Source organism: Scyliorhinus canicula, chromosome 3, assembly GCF_902713615.1.
Source record: "Scyliorhinus canicula chromosome 3, sScyCan1.1, whole genome shotgun sequence".
Classification (NCBI taxonomy): Eukaryota; Metazoa; Chordata; class Chondrichthyes; order Carcharhiniformes; family Scyliorhinidae; genus Scyliorhinus; species Scyliorhinus canicula.
Window position 1 is genome coordinate 155860989 of NC_052148.1, and position 25234 is coordinate 155886222.

A 25234-nucleotide genomic window follows, 5' to 3' on the forward strand; every position below is an offset into this window, starting at 1 on the left:
CCACTACCTCACCGAGCACCTGGGACCCTGCCAGTCATGACCCCAGAAACCTAACCAGCGCCACGGACCCCGCTAGCAGCCCGGCCCCCGCCAGACGCAGCCACCTACCTTCCACAAGGTCAGACTTCTCCCATCGTATCCTGGGCCCATCCAACCGCAGCTGCCGACCGCTGAAGCGAGGGAAACACAGCGGTCTGCAGGTGAGACTGAAGCAATGCGGTTTCAAGACTCTTCTCCGCAGCATACTCCTGGCAAACATCCAAGCAAACGAAAACAAGCTGGATGAACTTAACGCCAGACTTATCTTTCAGAGGGAAGTAAGAGACTGCTGTGTGCTGTGTTTCACAGAGACATGGCTCACACCCACCTCACCGGACTATGCCATACAACCTGAAGGCTTCTCAATTCATTGGGCGGACCACATCGCATCATCAGGCAAAGCAAAGGGTGGAGGGGCTTGCCTCCTCATCAACTCCTCCTGGTGCATGGATGTGGGGACCCTGGCAACCTACTGCTCCCCGGACCTGGAATACCTGACCGTGAAGTGTCGCCCATACTATCCTCCAAAGATAAGGCTCCAAAAGCGGCTTTGGTGGAGGAAGGGAGTTCACTTCAGCCATTATCACAGCGTCTCCATCCCACATCCAGCCTGTGCAATTAAACAGCTCACTTGGGGCGGAGGCTCCATAAATATATCTATTCTCAATGATGGAGGAGCCCAGCACATATGTGCAAAAGAACAAGGCTGAGGCATTTGCAACAATCCTCAGCCAGAAGTGCCGAGTGGATGATCCATCTCGGTCTCCTCCAGAGGTCCCCAGCATCACAGATTTCAGTCTTCAGACAATACGATTCGCTTCACATGATATCAAGAAACGATTGAATGCACTGGATGCTGCAAAGGCTCTGGGCGGCGACAATATCCCAGCAATAGACTTCTGCTCCAGAACTTGCCGTATCCTGAGCTAAGCTGTTCCAGCACAGCTAAAACACTGGCATCTACCCGGCAATGTGGAAAATTGCCATGATGGGTCCTGGACACAAGAAACAGGGCAAATCCAACCCAGCCAATTACCACCCTGTCCATTTACTCTCCATCATCAGCAAGGTGCTGGAAGGAGACATCAACAGGGCTATTAAGAATCACTTACTCAGCAATAACCTGCTCACGGAAGCTCAGTTTGGTTTCTGCCAGGGTCACTCAGCTCCTGACCTCATTACAGCCTTGGTTCAAGTGTGGACAAAATAGCTGAATGCCAGAGGTGAGGTGAGAGTGACTGCCCTTGACATCAAGGCAGCATTTGACTGAGTATAGCATTAAGGAGCCCTCGCTAAACTGGAGTTAATGGTAATCAGGGAGAAAACTCTCCATTGGTTGAAGACATACCTGGCACAAAAGAAGTTGGTTATGGTGGTCGGAGGTTAATCATCTCAGTTCCAAGCACAGCAGGTGTTCCTCAGGGTAGTGTCCCAGGCCCAACCATCTTCTGCTGCTCCCTTCCATCATAGATCAGAAGTGGGGATGTTTGCAGGTGACTGCACAATGTTCAGCACCATTCGCAAATCCTCAGATAATGAAGCAGTTCTTGTCCAAATGCAGCAAGACCTGGACAATACCCAGGCTTCGAATGACAAGTAGCAAGTTACATTAGCACCACACAAGTGCCTGACAATGATCATCTCCTACTAGATAGGATCGAACCACTGCTCCTTGACATTCAATGGCAATGCCATCGCTGAATCTCCCACAATCAACATCCTGGGGGTTACCATTGACCAGAAACTGAACTGGACTAACCATATTAATAGGGAATGTTAGTGTGGGGCGGGGGGTGGGGAGCAATGGGGAGATGGAGGGTCCCAGATGGAAGCCACCACTGGTTGTCAGTCTCTCATCCTCTCCAATTTCTTACAGATATTACATGGGATGGATGATATCTTGGACCACGTGGAGTCTTCCCTCGTGGTAGCTGGCAGGCCAAGCGGCCAGACGCCGGTGAAGGCAGCAGCAGCGTTGACGGAGACTCAAGGCGGCAGCCCATGTGCAGGGCTCTGCACGCACCCTGAGGACCCAGCCGCCCATCTGGCCAAGGCGAGATCCAGAGGAGGGGGGCTGGAGACGGTCCAAGGTATACAGGCGTTGCTGGTCTTTCGGACAGATGATGGACAGTGTATGTTGCAAGAACAAGGGGATGGTGTGGCACTTGTGCCATGTTCTCATGGATCTGGCGCCACGTGGAAGAGGGGGATGCCCCCTCCCCGTGGCCATCAAGATCACCGCGACCCTGAAGTTCTGTACCTCAGGATCATTCCAGAGTTCGAGTGGGGACTTGCGTGGCATTTCACAAGCTACAGGCCACAAGTGCATCTGTGAGGTCATGGATGCCTTGTTTGCCCGGGCAGAAAACTATATAAACTTTGACCTGAACCAGGCCCAACAAGATGCCCGCACAACAGGATTCTCCACCATTGACGGGATGGCCCAGGTCCAGGGCGTAGTAGATGGCACGCATGTCGCCTTACGCTCACCGGACCGTCTGGGAGTGCCTTACATCAACAGGGAGGGTTTCCACTCCCTGAACATCCAACTCACGTACGACCACCACATGAGAATCATGCACGTGTGTGCACACTTCCCAGTGAGTGTGAACGACTGCTCAAGAACACATGATATATGATCTGGAGAACTTACATAGAAATTGAAACTTAATGTTTTAACTATAGTTGTGCCTGAGAAAAGTATGTAGCAATTGACGTTTCACAAAATAATGATAAATGAGAGATACTGGGCGGGATTCTCCCATTCGGCGGCAGAGTGTCCACGCCGTCGGAAACGCCGTCGCATTTCATGACGGTGTGAATGGGTCACTGGGAGTACCGATTCTGGCCCCTAAATGGGCCCAGCATGGCACTGGAGCGGTTCACGGTGCTCCAGTCTCCCATTCCGGCGCGAACTGTGCACTGCGCCAACCCGCGCATGCACGGTGGCCTTCCTCACGTGCCGACCCCGACGCAACATGGTGCGGGACTTCAGAAAATAGGCCCGGGGAGTGAGAGGCCGGCAAGCCAATTGGTGGGCCCCAATCGCGGGCCAGACCCCATCGGAGGCACCCGCCTGGCCGGGAATCGGCGGCCCACGACCGGCATCGCACCAAACACGCCGGCGCCAATGGCACCGATTCGCGTGCCAGCGTCGAGGCGGCATGTCGCGGTTGCGGGGATTCTCCGGCCCGGCGCGGGGCTGGGAGAATCCCGCCCACTATGTTAGAGGGCTCCACTTTTGTCCAGAACTTCTAATCTTCGGGCAATCATTCCAAGGATATACCACAGAAGATGAGCTGAAGGACCCCCGGAAATCCTCACACGAAAACCGATTGGAAATTGTCTGGAAAGTTTAAACTTCTAATGGGAACTTACACTGCACCAGGAATCCTCCAAAACTTTCATTTAAATTGGAAACTTCGGATATCTCAGACTCTCCAGGTAAAATAGTTACCGAAGAAATAGTTACACCCCGCCAACCACCCTACCTCTTCAAGGGGTCATGTCAGCACAGCGCCAGGGATCCGGGATCAATTCCAGCCTTGGGCGACTGTCTATGTGGAGTTTGCACTTTCTCCCCGTGACAGCGTTGATTTCTATTGGGTGCTCTGGTTTCCTCCCACAGTCCAAAGATTATGCCGCAGGGATGTCTGGCACATCTCTTCTTTTTTAAATTTAGAGTGCCCAATTAATTTTTTCCAATTAAGGGGCAATTTAGTGTGGCTATTCCACCTAACTTGCACATTTTTGGGTCGTGGGGGCGAAACCCACGCAAACACGGGGGGAATGTGCAAACTCCACACGGACAGTGACCCAGAGCTGGGATCCAACCTGCGACCTCGACGCCGTGAGGCAGCAGTGCTAACCGTGAGGCAGCGCCACTCTGCTGCCCTCGTCTAGCGCATCGCTGGGATGATGTACAAGAAAGTTCATGGGGTCCTGAAAGTTTTCCTGAAAAATGTCTTCAGGGACTTGGTGACCCACACCAAACACAGCAAGTGCAAAACAGTGACAGTCATAGATGTGGGCCGGGAGTCTCCAACCCCACATTGGGTCGGAGAATCCCCGGGGGGGGGGGGGGGGAGCGAGAATCGCGCCCGCCGCCCCCATGCTGGCTTCCCGATTCTCACCCGCTGATTCTCAGGCACCCGCGGAATTCCTGCCGCGCCAGTCGGTGACCGTTGAAAGTGCCCCCCACCCCCTCCCTGGCGATTCTCCGGACCCCGACGGGCCGAGTGGCCGCCTAATTCGGCCGAGTCCCACCGGCGTAGGTTACTCAGGTCCCACACGGCAGGACCTGGAAGGTGTGTCTGCAGGACCTTCCTGGAAGTGGGGTGGGGCATCTGACTCCGGTGGGGGGGCTCCCATGTTGGCCTGGCCCGCGATCGGGGCTTACAAATCGGTGGGCGGGCTGGTTCCGTGGGGGCCTATTTTCCTCCGCGCCAGGCCACTGAAGGGTTCCGCCAGATTGCCCGGGGGCCGGCGCGGAGAAGGGAACCCCCGGGCATGCGCGGAATCACGCCAGCCATTCCGTGCATGCTGGAGATTCGGGGACTACTCCATTGCCGACCTAGCCCCCTAGGAAGGGGAGCATTCCCCATTATCGGGGACCATTGATGTCGGAGTGGTTGGTGCCAATTTTCAAGCCGGCGTGGGGACATTGCCCCATTATTGGAGAATCCCACCCGTGGTGTGCGCACTGAAGCACCATTGACAAACATTGTATGATTTTGGTGGTTGAAGATAGGTGGTTGAAAGTTGGCCATGAAAAATTGTTCCTTAGTGTACAAAGATGTGCAGGTTGAGTGGGGATAGGGTGGGGTAGCGGGTCTGGGTAGGGTGCTCTTTCAGAGGGCCGGTGCTGACCCAATGGGCAGAATGGCCTCCTTCCACACTGGTTGGATTCCATGGATTACCTTCTGCCTGGCTGCTCAAAGTGGCTGGGACCTTCACACATACCTCATTAATGGCAGCTAGTGCGATGAAAAGGGGGCTAGGTACACTTCCCCTGATGCTGCTGCCTCGCACCGGAAGCACGTGGGAAGTAGCTACTCTGCATATTTCATAGCAGGCCTGGGTCGGCGGTCTGGGCGTGAATTGTGTAACTCTGGGCTAAGGTAAAAAGGAACGGAGTGGCAATCATCTGTGACTGCCACCCATCGGAGGTTCTGCCCCAAGACGTGTGACATTTGAATGACTTTGCTCTGTTCATGTTATTTTCACAGAGCCCATTTAAAACTAATGGCTTAAATGTACCTCAATTAAAATAACAGACCTGAGAATGCAATTTAAATTCATTGGGTTCATCGACTTTCATTACTGCTGGCCATTTCAAACTGTTGCACCTTTTTTCTTAAGATATGTAAAACTGGAAGGAATTAAGTTGGATTAAGTACATGCAGCTGATGGTGAAGGATTAGTACAGCATTTACTTTAAATTGACAGTTTGGCTACTGAGCTGGCAGCAGATATAGGTGAAACATGAGGTCCTCCAATTCATTTATCATGGTATAATATCTAAATACTGCTTTCCTATCTACAATGCCCGATTTATTATGAGTAAGATCATCATTGATTAATCACATTAATCACAGAAGAATAGTGCAAAAGTGCAGAGTGAAATGATAGTTTCCAGGTTTTATAAGAATATTTAAAAGTGAATCCTGGTAATTTATTATTCACAAATTTACCAACACGTTACTCCTTCATGTACATGACTGGAATCATGGTCACATCATCTTATGTGTCGGGTAAATTATGGTTTTAATATTTCTAATTATTCAGCCAATTACAGAAGACCCCACTTTACAATTCTGCGAGAATAAGTAGTGCTGAAAATTGATGTCCTTCAGGATTGAAATTGAGATTCACATGATTCGAAATTGAACAGAAGGGTCCTGATCTTGAGAACTTATTGTGTTAATCACAGTGCACACTTGCAGTTACATCCTGTACTGTGAGAAAGAGCTCAAATTTCCATCATATCTTTAACATTTTCAGGATGTCTGAATCTGCCTGAAAGCCAACAAATTACATGCATTATAATAGTCATGTACTGTATGTACGCACATAAAGGACTATTAGAAGTTGAATGGATGTGCTTGGATATTCAGCTGCCTGTGGTGATTCTCTCTGTCTCCTTAGCCACCAAACCAAACGTGCACCCAGGTCATCCCCAGCTTTGCTGATTACTGTCTTGGGGCAGGATTCTTCGGCATTTGGCGGGTGGGCGGGCTGTGCCGGCGCCAAAGGGTGGCGTGAACCACTCCAGCGTCGGACCGCCCGGAAGGTGTGGAATCCTCCGCACCTTCGCCAACCGGCGCCGAAGGGCCTCCACTGGCCGACGTGCGTTGGTACATGCACAGGAGCACCAGCGTGTTCCCAGAACCGCTGGCATGATTCCTGCGCATACACAGAGGGTTTCTTCTCCGCGCCGGCCATGGCGGAGTTTTACAGTGGCCGGCGCGGAGGGAAAGAGTGCCCCACGGCACAGGCCGGCGAACAGAGAATATCCAGGGGGGCCGCTGCCAACGGGATTCACGCCACCCCCCGGCGATTACCGGCCCGGCGGGGGGGTCGGAGAATCCCGTGCTTGGTTAATTTCCATCTCATCTTGCGACTTTTCAGCCATGAGACCTAATTCTGGTCATTCAAGTCCATTTCTATGTAACTGCTAACCATCCAATCTCTCCTCCCACCCCTGAGCCACATTCCAATAGATACTCTGAATACTTCGATCATCTCAGGCACTGTCCCCTCCCTTTCAAATCTGTTTCCATCATCCCACTCCTCGAAGATTCACCCTTGACACCACGTGTCCATTGTACTACAAGCCAGCCACAACATGATGTTGTCGTATTATCATAACTGGAAGAACCGCAAAGGTCAAGGAAGTGTCTAGAATAGCCACGAGAAGGAACTACAGTTACAATAATATAAGGCAGTGATGCTAAGCCTTGTTGGAGAGTGTGTGCAGGAGTTAGCTAAAGAGAGTCAGAAGTACAAATAGTGTAAGTGAGAGCAGATCATAGTTTATATCAGTATAAAGATTAGCTGTAGATGAGTGTGGTTTAAATGTCAATAATCAACTGTGTATCCTTTAGGCATACTTGTCGAATCCAAATTAGTAGTGTTAATAAATTTATGGCTTTGTTTAAGTTCAAGCTATTTTGTGGCCAACCATCCAGAATTTAGCAACACAAAGAACACCACAGATGTCACTTCCCAAATCCAACTCAAGCTTATTTTTGAGTCCTTCCCATCAGGTCTCTGCAACTCCCCAGGAACAAAGCGGTCCAACCAGTTTGACGAATTACATTCTATGCAATAGTGACCCATGATCCATTATTCTTTCTTGTCCTGCTTAACTTCTCTGCAGCAAAAGTCTGAGAGAGAGTGTTTCAGATATGGCAATGTGGGGCACTATTGAAATATGCCTGCTGTCCTGCCAAGGGAAAGATATGCAGAAAATGTGGAGGCTCAGACCATTTTGTCAAGAACTGCAGAAAGAAAGCTAACATGGGAAGCCACATAAAGAAAAGGAAGATGTAGGTAGCACACCTGTGAGAGGTGTGAAGAAGATGCAGCGAGTGAGCTCCCAAACAGCAATCATGGATACAGGTTTTCTGTCAAGTGAAGCGACCACGGGAAAGTCCCAGTGATTGTTGGCGATGTTGAAGTGAACGTTATTGCAGATTCAGGCAGTGACAATAATGACAGCATTGTGGGAGGAACTGAAGACAAAGAGAATCAAGCGTGCACCTCGAAAATGCTTCAAAAAGCTCTATTCTGAAATATCTAAAACCCCACTTCAAACTGTTGGATGATTCATTGTGGGCATGAGAGCTGGGGATGTAGCGGCTGAATTTGGAGTGATGGAGGAGGATGGTGAACCTCTTCTGAGCAAAGAAACTGCTCAAGCCTTGAGGTGGCATTGGAATGCAAGTGAAATCTGTAACATCCTGTGAAAAGCTTAGAAAGGAGTTTAGACCAGCGTTTCATAGAAATGGGAAGTTACACAACTGCAGAATGAGATTAGCCATTGACAGGAACATGGAGTCTGTAGCTCAGCCTGCAGAATATGCAGAATATCTTTTGGTCTGAGAGGGAAAGTTGAGGAAAAGATCAAAGACCTGATTGACTAAGACTAAGTGAGTTGAAGGACCAGTGTGATGGATGAGTTCAGTTGCGATCCTGTCTAAACCAAATGGTGATATCAGACTCTGTGTTGATATGTGACAAGTGAATGGAGTGGTGGTGAGATAACTGTGAGGGACTGTGGACAAAGTCTTACAGGAGTTGTCAACAAGCAAGGTATTTTTCAAATTAGAATTAAAGTGGGGAAACCATCAGCTGGAGCTTCATCCTGATTCAGGAACTATGACAACTTTTGTCACTATTGTGGACTTTACCACTACAAGCGATTGCTATTTTGACATCAATACAGCACCAGAGATTTACAAACACAAAATCCATAAGGTGATTCAAGAGAGCCAAAGAACAGTCAATATCTCAGATGACACCATTATTCATGAAGCTAATAGAGAGGCACATAACAGGAAGCTGAGATGGGTATTGGCTGGAAAGCAGTAAACAGGACTTCCAATAAATGCAGACAAATGTTTGATGTGCATGATTGAGCTCACATTCATAAACCCATGAGCAGTGTAGTCAATCCAGCCAGAACAAGATAGAAGTGATAGCAGAGGCACATAAAACACAACGTTCTAGCAAAGTGAGAGGTTTCCTGTGAATTATTGTGCAAGGTATGTCATAAACTGTGATATTCTAGCTGATCTATTGAGGAAGTTGACCAGAAAGAATGGTTCAGATTTGATGAAGGACAGAAAGCTGTCTTTGAAGCTTTGAAAGGCAGTGTGACAATTATATGGCCCCTGGGATCCTATGATCAAAGTGCACCAACAAATGTCATAGCAGATGTTAGTCCAGTAGATTTAGGAGCAGTGCTGGTGCAAAGGCATGCTCAAGGCCAGTGAAACATTGCCTATGCGGGCAGATCTCTGATTGATGTGGAGAGGGCAAAGAGGCCCCGGATTGGTGGAGGTAAGTGAAAGATTCCATACTCGTTGCATACTTGTTCAACATTGGATTTGAATTAGTGGCAGATTACAAGCCATTTGAAATGGTTTATTCTCTCAAATTCAAACCATGGGTCAGAATTTAAAAATAGGTTTTGAGGCTTCAGTAATACAAGTACAAGGTGATTCACATTGCTGAAAGGATGAACATCACTGACATGTTGTCATGACTACAGAGTGAGGACCAAACACACAGACCCTCACTAGAGAAGGAAGCGGAATTATTTGTGCAATGTGTGGCAGTTCATACCACACCCAGAGCAATAACAACTAGGGAGATTGAAAGAGAATCAGACAAAGATCCAGAATTGATTGACATCAAACAGAGAATTCAAGGTGGAAAGTGGGAGGATTCCCCAATCAAGGTGCACATCTCAAGACAAGATGAACTGGGCACAATTGCGGTGGGGTGGAGGGGGGGGGGGGCAATTCTCAGAGGTAGCAGACTTGTAATGCAACAAAACCTTGAGCTTAGACTGTTGAAGTTACGTCATAACGGTCACTTGGGAGTGGCTGGTGCTCAGTAAAACTTATGAAGCAAAGTATGGTCACCAGGGATGGAGAAAAATGTGGAGCACTTTGTAAAAGCATGTTGTGTGTGATGAATGCAGAAATTTCAGATATATTGCATTATATGTAGTTAGTGCAGTAAGGGTTAAAAACCTGGGTTAGTGTGTGTATGACTGTTGCAGTCATGTTTTAATCAATCCTGATTTGAAAGACAACAGTCACTTTTTTTGGAGACGGGTGCAACTTAAAGTATCGTAAAAGTAAGATCCTAATTCATTCCTGCCATGGATATTGTTTGCTGAAGTTGAGCAAATGAAGTTTTGTTTATATAAAGAGGGTTCCCTGGGGAGTAGATAATTAGAGACATTGGGCTGGATTCTCCATTCCTGTGTGTAAATGCTGACACCAACGGAGGATCCGTGGAGTTCCACGTCAGAAATATTGGTGCCACACCCACACCGATTCAGCTACCGGTGAGAGGCTAGTACCGGTGCCGCATGGAACACCGGCAGAACACATGGCGGGGGAATCGCCAGGTCTGTGATGGACATTCGCAGGGCTGATGAGCTGCAGCCGTGCTCACACTATACACCCTCCCCCCCCACACACACTGATCGCAGCCGAATGGATGGATGTTGGACCACCCATACAGCCTATGGGTAGGCTGGGGCCCAGGGAGGGGGGTGGTCACCGATACGACCCAGGGCACTGGTTTCTTGCATGGCTGCCCTGTTGGCTACAGTGATGATTCGGTGTACCCATCCACCCCGACCCCACAGCCCACCTCCTGGCCACCCCCCACTACTCCCTCAAGCCCTAGCAGAAGTGCCTGCCACAATTTCAGAGTCAGAAGCTATTCTCCGCCCGATCGCCATTCCCGATTTTGGCACGACCAACAGAGAATCCTGCCCATTTTGTTTTGGCTTAGAAAGATGGTGTAACGAATGAGAGGAGCTAGGGCTTTACCAGGTCTCTAACAGGCTGGCAGAGTTAGACTTTGGCTGGAAGGAGTGTTGAGAATCAGTTTCCAAAAAATGCAGACAGAGATTTTGCGTTACTCTGACAGGGTGTCAGGTCTCTCTCTTTCAAACAGTCTCAAAGGATCTCTATTTCTCAAAATGGAATATCCAAGAAATCTGTTTACGCAATTATTCCTGAGTCTGCTAACTGCATTTAAAAGTGGACTGTGACCTGGGATGGGTTTTTGTTTGAGTGGAGGTGAAGACAGCACTGAGAATTGTTTCATTGTATTGGTAAGCATTGTCTAAATGGTAATTTAAATCTATTTGCCTTTATGATGTTACAGTTAGTAATACTGTGTCAGCAATAGAATTTATTATGGTTCTAGGAAACAGTGGGTGAAATTCACAAGGAATGTGTTTAACAGTCTAGGCTAATGTGTAGTGGTTTGCCTCGGGAAGTACCTGGGGAGGTAATCTGCTTTTGCAGCCTCCATTAATATGTTTCCAGCTTGGGGAGATGAGGTCATTGTTACGTGGAGCTCAGAAAGACGGAGGAGTCCTGGTACAACAGGAACCACCTCTTGTTAAATTTCCAAAACCGCATTTCCTTCTATCGTGTTACCTGGAACTTTTGCGGTCTCCAAGTTATGGCATAGACAAATATGATCTTAGTGCCTGCGACCAACTCTTCAATTGTTGAATTTCACTACCAAATATTCTGGACCACTTCAGTAAAGAATAACCCAAGGTAGCGAATGCTGGTTAGTGCCAAAATTCCTGATACAAACACAATCATTCGGGTTAGAACATCTCTCCTTAGCATGATAATCATATCTCTTGGGCTTTTCATGTCTCCTTTCCACTTTTGCTTTAATACCTGGACATAGCAGATCCAGGTGAGACTTCAGTCTTCTACCCATCATTAATCAGCTGGTGGGAGTCCTGTAGTTGTTCGTGGTGTTATCCGATATTGAAATAAGAACCTTGAGAGCTTGGTCCCTAAGGTATCACCTGTCACCCTCTTCAATCCTTCCTTCAGTGACTTACAGCTCGCTCTGCCAAACAATTTGAAGCTAGGCTGTGGAACTTGCTGCTACATGTGGAATGACATTGATGTATTTAAGGCAAAGCTAGATATCACACGGGGAAAAAAGAGTTGAAGGGTTAATGATAGAGTTCGATGTATCAGGATGGGGAGAGAGTCATCTGCAGCATAAACACTAGCAAAGGCCCAGTTTGACTGAAAGGCCTGAGATTGTGCTGAAAATTCTATGTCTCGTGATGTGTTCCCTTACACATCAGGAGACACAGAGAAAAGACTTCCCGGCAGGGCTGAACAGATCTGTGGAGGGATTAGGTTCCTGATTTTATAAGGGGAGCCCTATCCTTGCCATCTCTTCCCCAACTCAGAGGACTCGCTGAATGCAGTAATCAGACTGTGCCTTTTCTGTAGCAGATTGTGAGAACTGCTACATGATGAGTCTGTATTGTCACATAGGTCCTATTCATGAAACTGTACATCCTTCTACAGAGGTTGAATCCAAAATCTCTAGCCTAGAGATGCCTGGCCCCCACTGAAATTATAAGGGGTAGTTTATTGCCTTTAATGTTGGGTCAGAAAAATCTGGTGGGAAGTATATGGCCAGGCTACCCTTCAACCATTTTCTGCAGATTGAAAAGCTGGCAGCTTCTGCTCTCAGGCATGTAATTCTGGTTACACTGCTTTTTTGTGCTTAAACATTTTCCAGGCCATGTTTAATTCTCAGGTAATACAGACAAAAGTCAATCCCATTTGTAAACTTGGTGGCTTTTGCCAACTGGACATCTGGCAGTTGTTGGAACTCAAAGTTTTAAATGCATTTCCGTACAGAAGCAGACCAAACTCGAGCCACAGTTATATCTGTATTTGTAAAGAGGAGGTCAGAAAACAGGCTTCCAGCAAAAATGAATTGCCTTATGTACTTACTTATGCTCACACTGCACACTTGAATGTCACTGTACATTGGCATCATTCAGTACCTGAACACTAGGCAGCCGATAATGCTTTATCTCCAAAAGATTTGCATTCCCTGGTCAATGTTTCTCCTTCAAGTGAAACATGGCCCCTTCTAATGACAGCCAAAATCTTTTAAGGGCTGTAGTTTTAATGAGGATTCTGTTTTCCACTGAGTGAGCTCCCAGGAGGGATCACAGCAGTTAGCCATCCATATTTAATCTGGGTTGACACCAGATTTTGCAGGGTTCAATGCGCGCTGTCCGTGTGGAGGTGCCTGGGCAAATATTACGGCACATGGAAGGTTTTTCTTCAAACATTAAAGCATGTACATTTACATAGCACCTTTTACATCCTTAACATATTATAATCAACCCTTTACAATCAATGGAATTGTTCTTACGTTTCTTTAGTTATTTTGGATTGCACAGTGTTCACCTTCTACAGTTTTTTTTGTGTACTGGTATTCATTTGGTCTAATATCTGACAGCTTCTGCTCTCACTGTCAGACAGGCGGCACTATCGTGTGAGTTATCTGCTGGTACTGTGTTATGATTGTGGTTAATTACATCTCTCCCTATCTCTCTTTTATCCTTCCTGTTGATAGTTCAGAGCAGACCTGGTGATTTCTGCCAGAGCAGCAATCAGATATACTTCCACCTTTTCCGTCTTGTCACCTAATTGGAGGTACAGGAAGATAGATCTTGACCTAGAACGAAAGTATAAAATAGCAATTATAATCAGAAGTCATTTTGCACCTTGCATGATTTTTTTAATGTTTCTTTTAACTGTAACATTTGGTCAGTTAATGCCCTCGCACCGCATTAGGGTGCCACTCTCACTTTTCAGCATTTCTTCGGAAATAGGGGGCTGTATTCTCTGCCCCGCTGTGCCACATTTTTTTTCAGCACACCGGCCGGATGCTCCGTTACACTGGCTGGTTGATGGGGTTTCTCATTGTGGGGCAGCCCCACGCTGCTGAGAAACCCCTGGGCTGCCGACAAAACGGAGTATCCCGCCAATGGAGAATCCAGCCCAGTGTTCCTTTCATGCTTCCACAGGTGCAAGTTAATCACGTCTATTATTAAAATAATTTGCCTTCAGAATTTGGGGCAGGACAATGCCCATCCTATAACTTCAACCCTCATATACCTTTGCCGGTATATTTATAGTCACATATAACCGCAGGTGCCGGTTTAGCTGGGTTGGCTGGACAGCAGAGTGAGGCCAACACCGTGGGATCAATTTCCGTAACGGCTGAGGTTATTCATGAAGGCCTCGCCTTCTCAACCTTGCCTCTTGCATGAGGTGTGGTGACCCTCAGGTTAAATCACCATCAGTCAGCTCTCCCCCTCACAGGGGAATGCAACCTATGGTCATCTTGGTCTATGGAGACTTCACTTTCTGTTCGCATGTACATCTACACTTAAATATACCTTCAAGGCATGGCCACTGAGTGACTAGGCCTTGCCATGCCAACCTCCTGAGAACCAGATCAGAGCCTATCAATTAATTTGCATTAGACTGATCTTGGATCATCAATGTGTCTATCAGAAGGGAAAAAAATCTGTCCTCTCTAAATGTACAAATGAATATGCCAAAGAAAACTTGTGCTGGCCAACTCAGTGACCTTCCCTGGTAAAATACTGCACAGATCTAACACACTTTGTCTAAAAAAAGCCCTTTTTTCTTATTCCTAAGCCTCTTCATATCTCACTCACGACCCTTGATGTTTGAACTCAACTAAATTGAAGAATTTCTTGTTTGAAACAAAATTAAGTAAGTTCCCCAGATATGACATAAGAAAGAAATGCTTAATGATTAAATAAATAGTCTGGAGGAAGTGAATTCCTTTCCACTGAGAATACAAGATCACAAAATGAGAAACTCAGAAATATACTGCAAAAATTCAACCATACCATAATCCAAAAGCTACAAAATTACTCGAGGGTGACACATTTAGATACCGCATAAAATCTTCCATGATTCTTGGCCATGAGATGTGAAGGTAACCTTTGTTTATGACATTAAAATCTGCTCAATACAGCTGTTCTGCAAAACAATAATTACAATCAGTAACACTGAACAGCAAGTAGTCTCTCAGATCCCATCTACAGTAAAGCAAACAAACTTATAGTTACCATGCATTATGCCTCTATTTTAGAAATAAATTGGTTGGTAAAACTAATTATTTTTGGAAACTATGCATGAGGTGACTCCTTATTCGAAATTGGAACTTTATGCAGTTCAGCCATTTCTCAAAGAACAAATCACAAATAGTTTCAGGTTATTATCTATCACATTACATCAATAGTTTTTTTATTTGTTTTGCAGTTTGGATTGTTCGGGGTGAATCGTGATTTCCTGCTCTGGTATAAAATGGGTGATAGTGGATCAGCATCTCTCCAGGGGCGGAATTCTCCGACCCCACGCAGGGTCGGGGAATCGTCCGGGGCCGGTGTAAATCCCGCCCCCGCCGTGTCCGGAATTCTCCGCCACCCGGGAATCGGCGGAGGCGGGAATCGCGCCCCGCCGGTCGGCGGGCCTCCCGCGGCGATTCTCCAGACCACGATGGGCCGAAGTCCTGCCGCTGTCAGGCCTCTCCCGCCGACGTGGTTTAAACCTACTCTGTGCCGGCGGGAGCAGGCGGCGGGAGCTGGCCCCGGGGTCCTGGGGGCCGTGCGGGGCGATCGGACCCCAGGGGTGCCCCCACATTGGCCTGGCCCGCGATCGGGGCCCACCGATCGGCGGGCGGGCCTGCGCCGTGGGGGCACTCTTTTTCTTCTGCCGCCGCCACGGCCTCCACCATGGCGGAGGCGGAAGAGGCCCCCTCCACTGAGCCAGGGCCCGCTCGCGCCGCCTGCTCCCACAGAGAATTCCACCCCAGATCTTTATTTCCACTGATTTCTCCACAATTACCTGAAATGTCCTCTTCAACCTTGAATTCACAACAAGACCTAAATGTGAAACAAACCTGGAAATGAATATTAATTAGCTACTCCTTAATGAAGGGTTTTGGACTTTTCAATGTGGATTTTTGATGCTTGTTTTAAAGAACACTAAAATAATGGAAATGGATCCCTTGATTACTTGGTAACAGAGACATCTTAAGTTGACCAAAATCAGAATGCACATTGTCTCTGCTTATTATACAGAACGTTTAGAGTGACAAATGTATGTGTCAGCAACATTAAATGGAACCGTTGTAAACTATAAAGCCTGACTAACAGATAAGATGAAACTATGCTTACTGTTGCAAAGAAAAAGAAGCAAGGTCTGAAAACCGATAAAGAGTCTCTTTAGTGCTTGAAGCAACCCATGTCTTGTACCATGGCCAAACAGCAAATGTGAAAGAAAACCATAAAAAGGACTCAATCCTAAAAGGGTTTTCAGAAGAAACACACACAAAATCCAACCCAGGAGCTATGGTGTAAAGGGTTAAAACCAGAATCACCTGATATTGATGTAAGTACTAGGATAACAATGGGCAGAACTTCCGATAGAGTGACAATTGAGTTGCATTATCCACTCAAAAGTGGACCTTACAATCCAAGAGATCTTGTCTGACCTCCGGACTCAGGTTGGGCAAGATCTGGGAAGTACAGCACATCCCCAGGACCAAGCGTCAAAGATCTGTAGAGTTGCAGGTAAGGAACCAGGTAAGTTTAAAGATCCAGCCAGGTTCAAGTGTCTTTGATAAGGTAAGTGCATGAGGTATCTAGGCAGGATTGGGGGGTGTCGGGTCGGGTTAGGACAGGTTGGGCCTTGAGTGGGGGTTGGGTACCCTTCCAATATGACAGCCTGGAGCACAGAACCTATGTCTTATGGTGCAATGTCACATGACCAAGTAATAGAGACCTGGAGGGAAGGAAAGTACAAAATAGTAGAGTTACTGAGATGTACATAGAGCTGTAAATAGATAATAATGGTTCTACAAACTGCTCTCTTAAATAGCTTTCTTGGGAAAACCCTACATCAAACCCTAAAGAATCCCATGTCGACCCTGAAGACAAGATGAAACGTGACGACAGTTCACAGTGAGTAAAAGACCCAGAGAAACTCCAAATGAAGGCTGCTGACCTACAGGTCCTTGGACGAAGGATAAAAAGAAAATGGAATAAAGATGCATCCAAAAAACTGACAGCATTGCAGGTACAGCAGATGCAAGCTGACACACAGACCCAGAGTGCAGAAAGCTGTGAGCACAGATCAGTGTCTAAAAGCCAGAATACTTACTGAAGAATCAGCATATCCAGATCTTAGGACAAGGGTGTGTAGCCCATCTAATTAAAAAATTAAGGTGTTAATTAAATTAATAGCAGTTGAAAATAAAATACACTCTGCAGCTTTTGTATTAGTGCCAAGAAACGAGTGAAAATGTTATACAGAAGCACTGGAATTCATAAGAACCTTGAGTGAAATTACATGGTAAAAACAAAATGACACTCAAATATTCACATAAAGACAGCTTAAAATGTTATTGCTCAGATTTTTTAAAATTGTTTTTGTGGTCTACAATGGATAATTCCAGACTGTTCCAATGAGCTACAGGGACAAAGTCCATAGGCAGGATTCTCCCGCCCTCCAGCCGCCTTTTCCAGCACGGTGCGTTCCCGCAGCTGGCCAATGGGGTTTCCCATTGCGGCCACCTCACGCCATCAGGAAACCTGCAGGCATGGGTGCGCTGTCAGCGGACTGGATCCCGTCAATGGAGAATTCCGCTGCATGTCTTTAAAAAGCCAATACAAAGACATAGAAAAACAAAGACATAGGGCAGCCATCTTTAGAACACAAAGGGTTGAGTTTGCTATCAACTACCCTTAATGGTTGAGTGAAAAGACACCTGAAAGAAATTGTACTGAGTTGTAAGTATAACCTTCTTCAATCAATATTTGTTTGAAAATCCAATTATTAATTAAGGTAATTAAGGTGGATTTAGACATTGCATGGCAATCTAAAGTTTGATAGTCATGTTATAATTATCGTTGATTGACTATAGCTAATAAATATTCAGGGAATTGTATTCAATTGTTTTTAGAATATTTGCGATCTGTATAAATGAAGTGATTGTCTTTAAGTACCATATATTCTATGATGTAGCATTCATTACTGTAATGTCATCTAATGGGATTAAGGTTTAAAATTGAAACCAACCAGCAACCCTTGCTTATTCTTCTTAACTCAATGGAGACTGGAAAAATGACACTTAGAATTCAATGTTTCAGACTCAGACTAATGAGGTATGATTCAGTGACTGAGTACATTCAAGGGAATTTTCAGGTGACAACCAATGCACTTTCATGAATACCTGTGGAAGGGGTCAAACTGAAAGTTTTAAATGTCGTTGAGGAAGTGGAAGCATATACTTCAATCATTACAAAACACTTAGCAGCCATTGAGAAGAGACTACAAGAGATTAAGCAAGCACAACAGCATGTTGACAATTGAAATAATGAAATAATGAAAATCGCTTATTGTCAAGAGTAGGCTTCAAATGAAGTTCCTGTGAAAAGCATCCAAATTAAAGAGTATTACCAGAGAGGATAGCTAGATTATATACCAAATAGCACTGTATGCCTGCAATATTTAGAACAGAGAAAAGATCTAACATTCATTGGTGATTTCTTCATTTTTAATGACAAACTAGTCATCCATAAAAGACTTTGACTCAAAATTCTCCAAACAAAATACATCAAGGCCACTTGGGGATAATGGGAGCAAGAGCCGAGCCGTCAGCCTGGTGACCAGTCATTAGTCATTCTCTAAAAGATCTAATCTCAAATTGCCTGATGTGTGCAGTGAATCGCCAACCACAGAGCGAATCACTGTCACCCTCCACTTCTCCATCAAGGCCAGGGGAGCACCTGGGAATGGTTTTTTTGAGTTCAAAGGCAAAGTATTTCTTACCGTTATTGATTATTACTCCAGATGGTTTGAGGTGAACGGATTTCACAACAGCGCAGGGGAAGCAGGTATTCAATTACTAAAGAGAATCTTTGCGATGCATGGCATCACAGATATTGTAGTCAGACAATGTTCCTCAGTTTGCTGACAAACATTGTCCCACAACTTTGTGCAGTACGGTTTCATACAAGTAACTAGCTCACCTAGATATCCTCGAGTCGAATGGAGAAGCAGAAAGAGGAGTTCAAACAATCAAGGAGTTGATGAAAAAACAGAAATATTATTTGAGCCATCTTAACTACAGAACCTCACTGCTACAGAATGGATTCTCACCATCAGAATTGTTGATGGGATGATGGCTGTGAATACAATGTCAAGCTCTGCAAAAACACTACATCCTTACATTATCTCAGATGAGCATAAGAGAGTTAAAATGTGGGAGGAGCAACAAAGACACAGTCAAGGTCATAACGTTAACTTTAGGCACAGAGCACGAGACTTAAAACTGCTACAACCTGGGGAGGTTGTGGATATGAAACCGACAGAAGGCATTATAATAGAAATAGCTGCTTAGCCAAGAACCTCTGGAATCAGAACGGACCAAGGAAATTTAAGAAGGAACTAAAAAGCTATAATGTCCTTGGAAAGACAACCAATAGAAACTTGGGCTTACTATTCAGATCGAGATGGAGACAGGGAACAAGAAAGAAGACAAAAGTTCTACAGCCACCCAGGAGAAGAAAACTCATACCAAACAGAATGCAGATAGATTTTTTTCGTTCATGGGATGTGGGCGCCGCAGGCTATGCCAGCATTTATTGCCCATCCCTAATTGCCCTTGAGGGAGCAGTTAAGAGTCAACCACATTGCTGTGTGTCTGGAGTCACGTGTAGGCCAGACCAGGTAAATATAGCAGATTTCTCTCCCTAAAGGACATTAGTGAACCAGATGGGTTTTTACGACAATCGACAATGGTTACATGGTCATCATTAGGCTTTTAATTCCAGGTTTTTATTGAGTTTAAATTCCATCGCCTGCCATGGTGCGATTTGAACCTGGGTCCCAGATCATTATCCTGGGTCTCTGGATTACTAGTCCACCCCCAGATAATCCTTGAACTCAGAAAGAGATCAGAACAAGATCAAGGAGATTGGTCAAGGCACCTCAGAAACAAATCCAGTGAAGTCTGACACATTGTGAGGAGATATAGAAGGATGTATTTAATTGGGATAAAGACTTATGGTGAGATGCTGCCATCAAAAGCACTGATTCTGCTGTAACTACTGATAAAAGTATGTTGCAATATAACATGACCTAGTAAACAAGAACTAGTGGTATAGACAAGGATAAACTGCAGTCTTCAGTAGCTTTCTTAGGAAATCAGTCAAACATTCCATAACCCCATCTAGACCCTGATCACAGAGGAAACAATCAAGGGTGTCCCCAAGCAGCTGTATAGCACTCTGAGCGCTGGTAAACAGCCAATGGTTGTTGTCCATCTCAGTACCAGCAACATAGGTAAAAGGAAGGGTGATGTCCTGCAGGCAGAATTTAGGGAACTTGGGCAGATATTGGCAAACAGGTCCTCAAAGATTGCAATCACTGGATTACTCCTAGTACCACATGCAAGTGAATATAAAAATAGGAGACTCGAGCACATGGATGTGCAGCTGAAGCGGTGTTGCAGGAGGGAGAACATTGAGTTCCTGGACATTGGGAATAGTTCCCAGGGAGATGGGATTTGTATGGAAGGGCAGGTTGTACCCGAACAGAGCAGGAAGTAATATCTTTGCCAGGCGATTTGCTAGTGCTATTGGGGACGATCCAAACAAATTTGGCCGGGGTACCGGAACCAAGATGTAATATTCGAAAGGAAAACCAAGATGTAGAGAATTAGACAAAGCAGATAGCAGCAGAGTCGGAAACAGTGAAGTCTTGGGTGACATGAAAGTAAAAGGGAATATACTGAGGTCTAAATTAGGTTTGCTGTGCATGTATATGAAGATGTGAAGTGTGCTAAATAAAGTGGATGAGTTCCAATCGCAGATAGCCACATCAAAAAATGATGTTGAGGTGATAACAAATACCTGGCTCAGAAAAGGCCAAGATTGAATATTAAATATTTCTGGCTACAAGGTGTTCTGGAAAAACAGGAAAGAAAGCAGGGTGGGGTCAGTGAGAAAATTAAAGTGCATTGCAAAGAGGATACCTAGAAATATCAAGGGCAGAATTTATTTGGTTAGAGCTAAGAAACAGTAAGAGGTACCATGACAGGGTAGATTGTTTGTTTGGTGTGTTCCATAGGCCACTCATTCATTTATGTGTATTCTGCCTGAAGGCACCTCATTGGCTCATTGTCTGCTGATGTTCACCCTGTACTGTTTTCTTGGCAGTTTTGTCAGTGGTGGTTTGCCATTGTTTTCCATTCTCAGGGGCTGGGCAAGGAGGCAGTCTATCTCAGCTAGCACAGGAATCAAATCTCTGCTATTGGCTTTATTCTGAACCAGAAGCTCGTCAACTAAGCAACTGAGCTAACCATCCCCTTATATGGAATACATCAACCTAACAATCTACCATGTCATGGCACCTCTTATTGTTTCTTAGTTTGCAAGATAATTATAGAGGGGAGTAAGAAATCTAGAGTAGTTGTAATGGTGGATTTTAATTATCTTATATAAATTGAGTTTGTAATTGTGTAAAGGGCAGGGACGAGAATGTGTTCTAGGGCCTGTTCAAGAGAATCTTTTATACCAGTATTCATCCAGTCCAAAATAAAGGAGACATTTCTGGATCTGGTTCTGAGGAATGAGGTGAATCAAGTGTCAATAAGGGAACATTTAGGGGCTAGAGATTACAATATAATAAGTTTTAAGTTAGGCATGGAAAAGGACAAGGAACAATCTAGAGTAAATCTATGGTAGCACAAGTGGCTGGGCAGCACAAATGGCTAGCACTGTGTCTTCACAGCACCAGGGTCCCAGGTTCGATTCCCCGCTGGGTCATTGTCTGTGCGGAGTCTGCACGTTCTCCCCGTATCTGCGTGGGTTTTTCCTGGTGCCCTGGTTTCCTCCCATAGTCCAAAGACATGCATGTTAGGTGGATTGGCCATGATAAATTGCCCTCAGTGACTAAAACGTTTAGGAGGGATTATTGGTTTACGGGGCTAGAGTGGAAGTGAGAGCTTAAGTGGGTCGGTGCAGACTCGATGGGCCAAATGGCCTCCTTCTGCACTGTATCTTCTATGTTCTAAAAATAATTACTTGGGGGAGGGTTAACTTTTATTAGATGTGAACAGATCTGGCCTAGGTTCAAAGTAAGGGGTCTCCGTTTCAATATTAGGAGTCACCCATGTAAGACAGAATTTCTTTTAATCATCTATGGAATTTTGGCGTCATTGCCAAGGCCTGCATTTATTGCACATCCTGAATTGCCCTCGAGAACATGGTGGTGAGCTTCCTTCTTGAACTGATGCAATCCCTTTGGTGTAGTTACACACAGTGCTGTTAGGGAGGGGGCTCTGGGACTTTGACCCAGCAACAGTGATGGAATGGTGATACATTTCCAAGTCAGGATGGTGAGTGACTTGGAGGGGAACTTTGAGATAGCGGTGTTCCCATGTATCTGCTGCCCTTGACCTTCTAGATAGTTGCCGTTGTGGTTTTGGAAGATGTTGCCTGAGGGGCTTTTCTGAGTTCATGCAGTGCAGGAAGAATTTCTTCTTTCAGAGTGTTGTTAAGCTTGGAATTCACTAAGCAGAGAACTGAGTGGAGATTGGATCATTTAATATATTCAAGGCAGAGCTGGACAAACGTCTAATTTACAAAGGAGACAAAGATAATGGGGAGCATACATTAAAGTGGACTATAGCAATAACCAGATCAGCCATGATCTTATTGAATAGCGGAGCAGGCTCGAGGAACCCAGTGAACTACTGATGTTCCTATTTCTTATTTTCTTATTTCCATTGGGATCAACGATTGCCAGGCAAAACTGTAATGGAGCAATGAGATACTTTCAAAGAGATACAATCAAGGTACATTCCTATGAGGGGAAAGGTAATGCAAACAAATTCAAAGCTGATTGAAGATGAAGCAGTAAAAAGGTGCTTTTGACAAATGTCAGATCGATAAGACAATTGAGAACCAATTGAGAATTCCCCAAGTACAGAGGGGAAGTGAAAAGGGATATAGTAGAGTCAAAGAGGGAGTATGAGTGTGGCAGCTAACTCAAAAAGGAATTTAAAAAAAGACTTCAACATGCACATAAATAGTAAAAGGGTGGTCAAAGGTTGAGTGGGAATGATTAGAGCAAGGCTGAGGTACTAAATGAGAACTTAGCATCTATCTTTACTAAGGAAGAAGATGCTGCTCAAATCATAGTGAAAGAGGAAGCAGTTTTCATACTGAATGGGCTTAAACTTCATAAAGAGGGGGTATTTGGTACATTAGTTATGCTTAAAGTTAATAAGGCATCAGGATCAGATGAGATGCATCCAAGGAGACTGACAGAAAGGGGAAATGGTAGTGGCATCAGCCATAATTTTCTAATCCTCCTTATAATCAGGGATAATAGGTGAAAATAATTACGGTTGTTCAAAAATGGGTACAAGGAAAACCCCAGCAACTACAGGACAGTCAGTTTAACCTTGGTGATGGGGAAACTTTTAAAAATGATAAATTAGTCCAAAATTAACAGTCACTTGCTCAAATGTTGATCAATTATGGAAAGTCAGTGTGGATTTATTGATGGAAAATCATGTTCAACTAACTTAATTGAGGTTTCTGAAGAGGTAACAGGCAGGATTTATAATGGTAATGTGGTTGGTGTGGTGCACATAGATTTCCAAAGTGTATTTGATGAAGTACAACATAACAGGCTTGTCAGCAAATTTAGAACCCATGAAGTAAAAGGGACAGTAGCAGCATGGTTATGAAATTGGCTGAGTGACAGGAAACATAAAGTAATGGTGAAAGATTGTTTCTTGGACTAGAGCAAGGTATTTAGTGGCGTTCCCAGAGATTGGTGTTAGGACATCTGCTTTTCTTGGTATACATTATTGATATAGATGCACCCAACTGGTAGAAAGGGCCGACACCGTACTGGACACAACAAGAAAGATATGGGAGGAAGACCTGGGGGTTGGAATAGGGTGAGGGCTCTGGAGCGAAGCACTGCATAGTGTCAACTCCACCTCCACGTACGCAAGGCTCAGTCTGACACAACTAAAAGTGGTACATTCGAGCCACTTAACAAGAACTCGTATGAGTAGGTTCTTCCCGGAAGTGGAGGATAGATGTGAACGGTGCCAAGGAGGCCAGCCCAACTACGCCCACATGTTCTGGTCTTGCCACAGACTTGCGGGGTACTGGACAGCCTTCTTCGAGGCTATGTCCAAAGTGGTGGGGGTGAGGGTGGAGCCATGCCCGAACGTGGCGGTCTTCGGGGTTTCAGACCAGCCAGATCTATTCCTGGGGAGGAGGGCGGACGCCCTTCCCTTTGCCTCCCTGATCGCCCGCCGTAGAATCCTGTTCGGCTGGCGGTCAGCAGCGCCACCCAAAGCTGCAGACTGGCTGTCCGACCTCTCGGAATCTCTCCAAATGGAGAAAATCAAATTTGTCATCCGAGCGTCAGACGACGGCTTCCACAGAATGTGGCAGCCATTCACCCAATTGTTCCAGGACCTGTTTGTGGCCAACGAACAAGCAGAAGAATAGCCAGGCAGCCAAGAATCAGGGGAAAGTATCCAAGGCATGAGAGGGAGGGATAGACCGGGGGGGGGAGGACAGCTAAACCAAAGAGAAAAGAAAGCCAAACCACAGGAAAAGGGGAGGGGGGAAACGGGCAGAAGGGAGGGGACGGGAGAAGAGGGAGGAGACAGGGAACAATAGAGGGGAACCAGAAAGGTGGGGAGGAGGCAACAGAATGATAGCCGGAATGAGGGCACGGGAAATGATAACAAACTTAGCAAATACAGGAACAGAGAGCAAGGATAATATGGGTGAAAGACGGGACGAACGGCCGAAGCAGAGGTGAAAGCGAGACAACAATGGCAGCAAAAACCATCCAGGAGAAGCAAGTAACAACACCAACACCAGATCAATTCGTGTATTGCCCTCTCTGTATTGGACATAACCAGTGGCGGACTGGCCAGGGTGTCAGCTTGCCCGATGGCAAGTGGGCCCCTGATGAAGTGGGCCCCCTATATCAAATAAAAATGCAATAAAGAAACAAACACAGACAACTGTTTTAGTAATAAAAAGGAATAAGAAAAAAAAGAACAGGACACAAATAAGTAGTGCATGAAAAGGAACGAAGCAGGGGAGGTAGTGGAAGGATGTGGAATAAGGGGGCCCAGGTCGGGCATAATTAAGGAAATTCCATGTTTTCAGCAAGAGTGTGTGAATTTAAAGATAAAGGTACAATTCGTGATTTGAGATGTCGGCAACTTCAAAGGATATCAAGCAGTAGTCTTGGTTCAGCCAGTACATCGGTCCGGGGCCCGGAGAGCCAAGAAGGGGCCCGTGAATCTCTGAAGGGTCCTTAAAAATTATAATGAATTAGATAAATAAATCTCCAATTTCTTTCCTGAGATTTGTATTCTAACTTAATAAAATATAATTGTTTTTAAAAAGAGCAATACCAAATAAAAATGCAATAAAGAAACAAACAAATAATCACTCAGTGCATGAAGGAACGAAGCAGTGTTAAACGGATGTGAAAAGGAG

The 25234-nt window shown here is 45.5% G+C and overlaps 2 long non-coding RNA genes across 2 annotated transcripts in view; one reads left to right on the forward strand and one right to left on the reverse strand.

The window, feature by feature from the left end:
- LOC119963033 overlaps nucleotides 1–12740 on the reverse strand; it is a 137637-nt gene extending 124897 nt beyond the window's left edge. Inside the window, exon 1 of the long non-coding RNA XR_005460008.1 lies at nucleotides 12579–12740. This is a non-coding gene — a long non-coding RNA (uncharacterized LOC119963033). The remainder of the gene's footprint in view (nucleotides 1–12578) is intronic.
- The window catches only part of LOC119963032, an 86474-nt gene extending 68793 nt beyond the window's left edge, over nucleotides 1–17681 (forward strand). The window contains exon 4 of the long non-coding RNA XR_005460007.1: nucleotides 16560–17681. This is a non-coding gene — a long non-coding RNA (uncharacterized LOC119963032). The remainder of the gene's footprint in view (nucleotides 1–16559) is intronic.
- Nucleotides 17682–25234: the final 7553 nt, after the last annotated feature.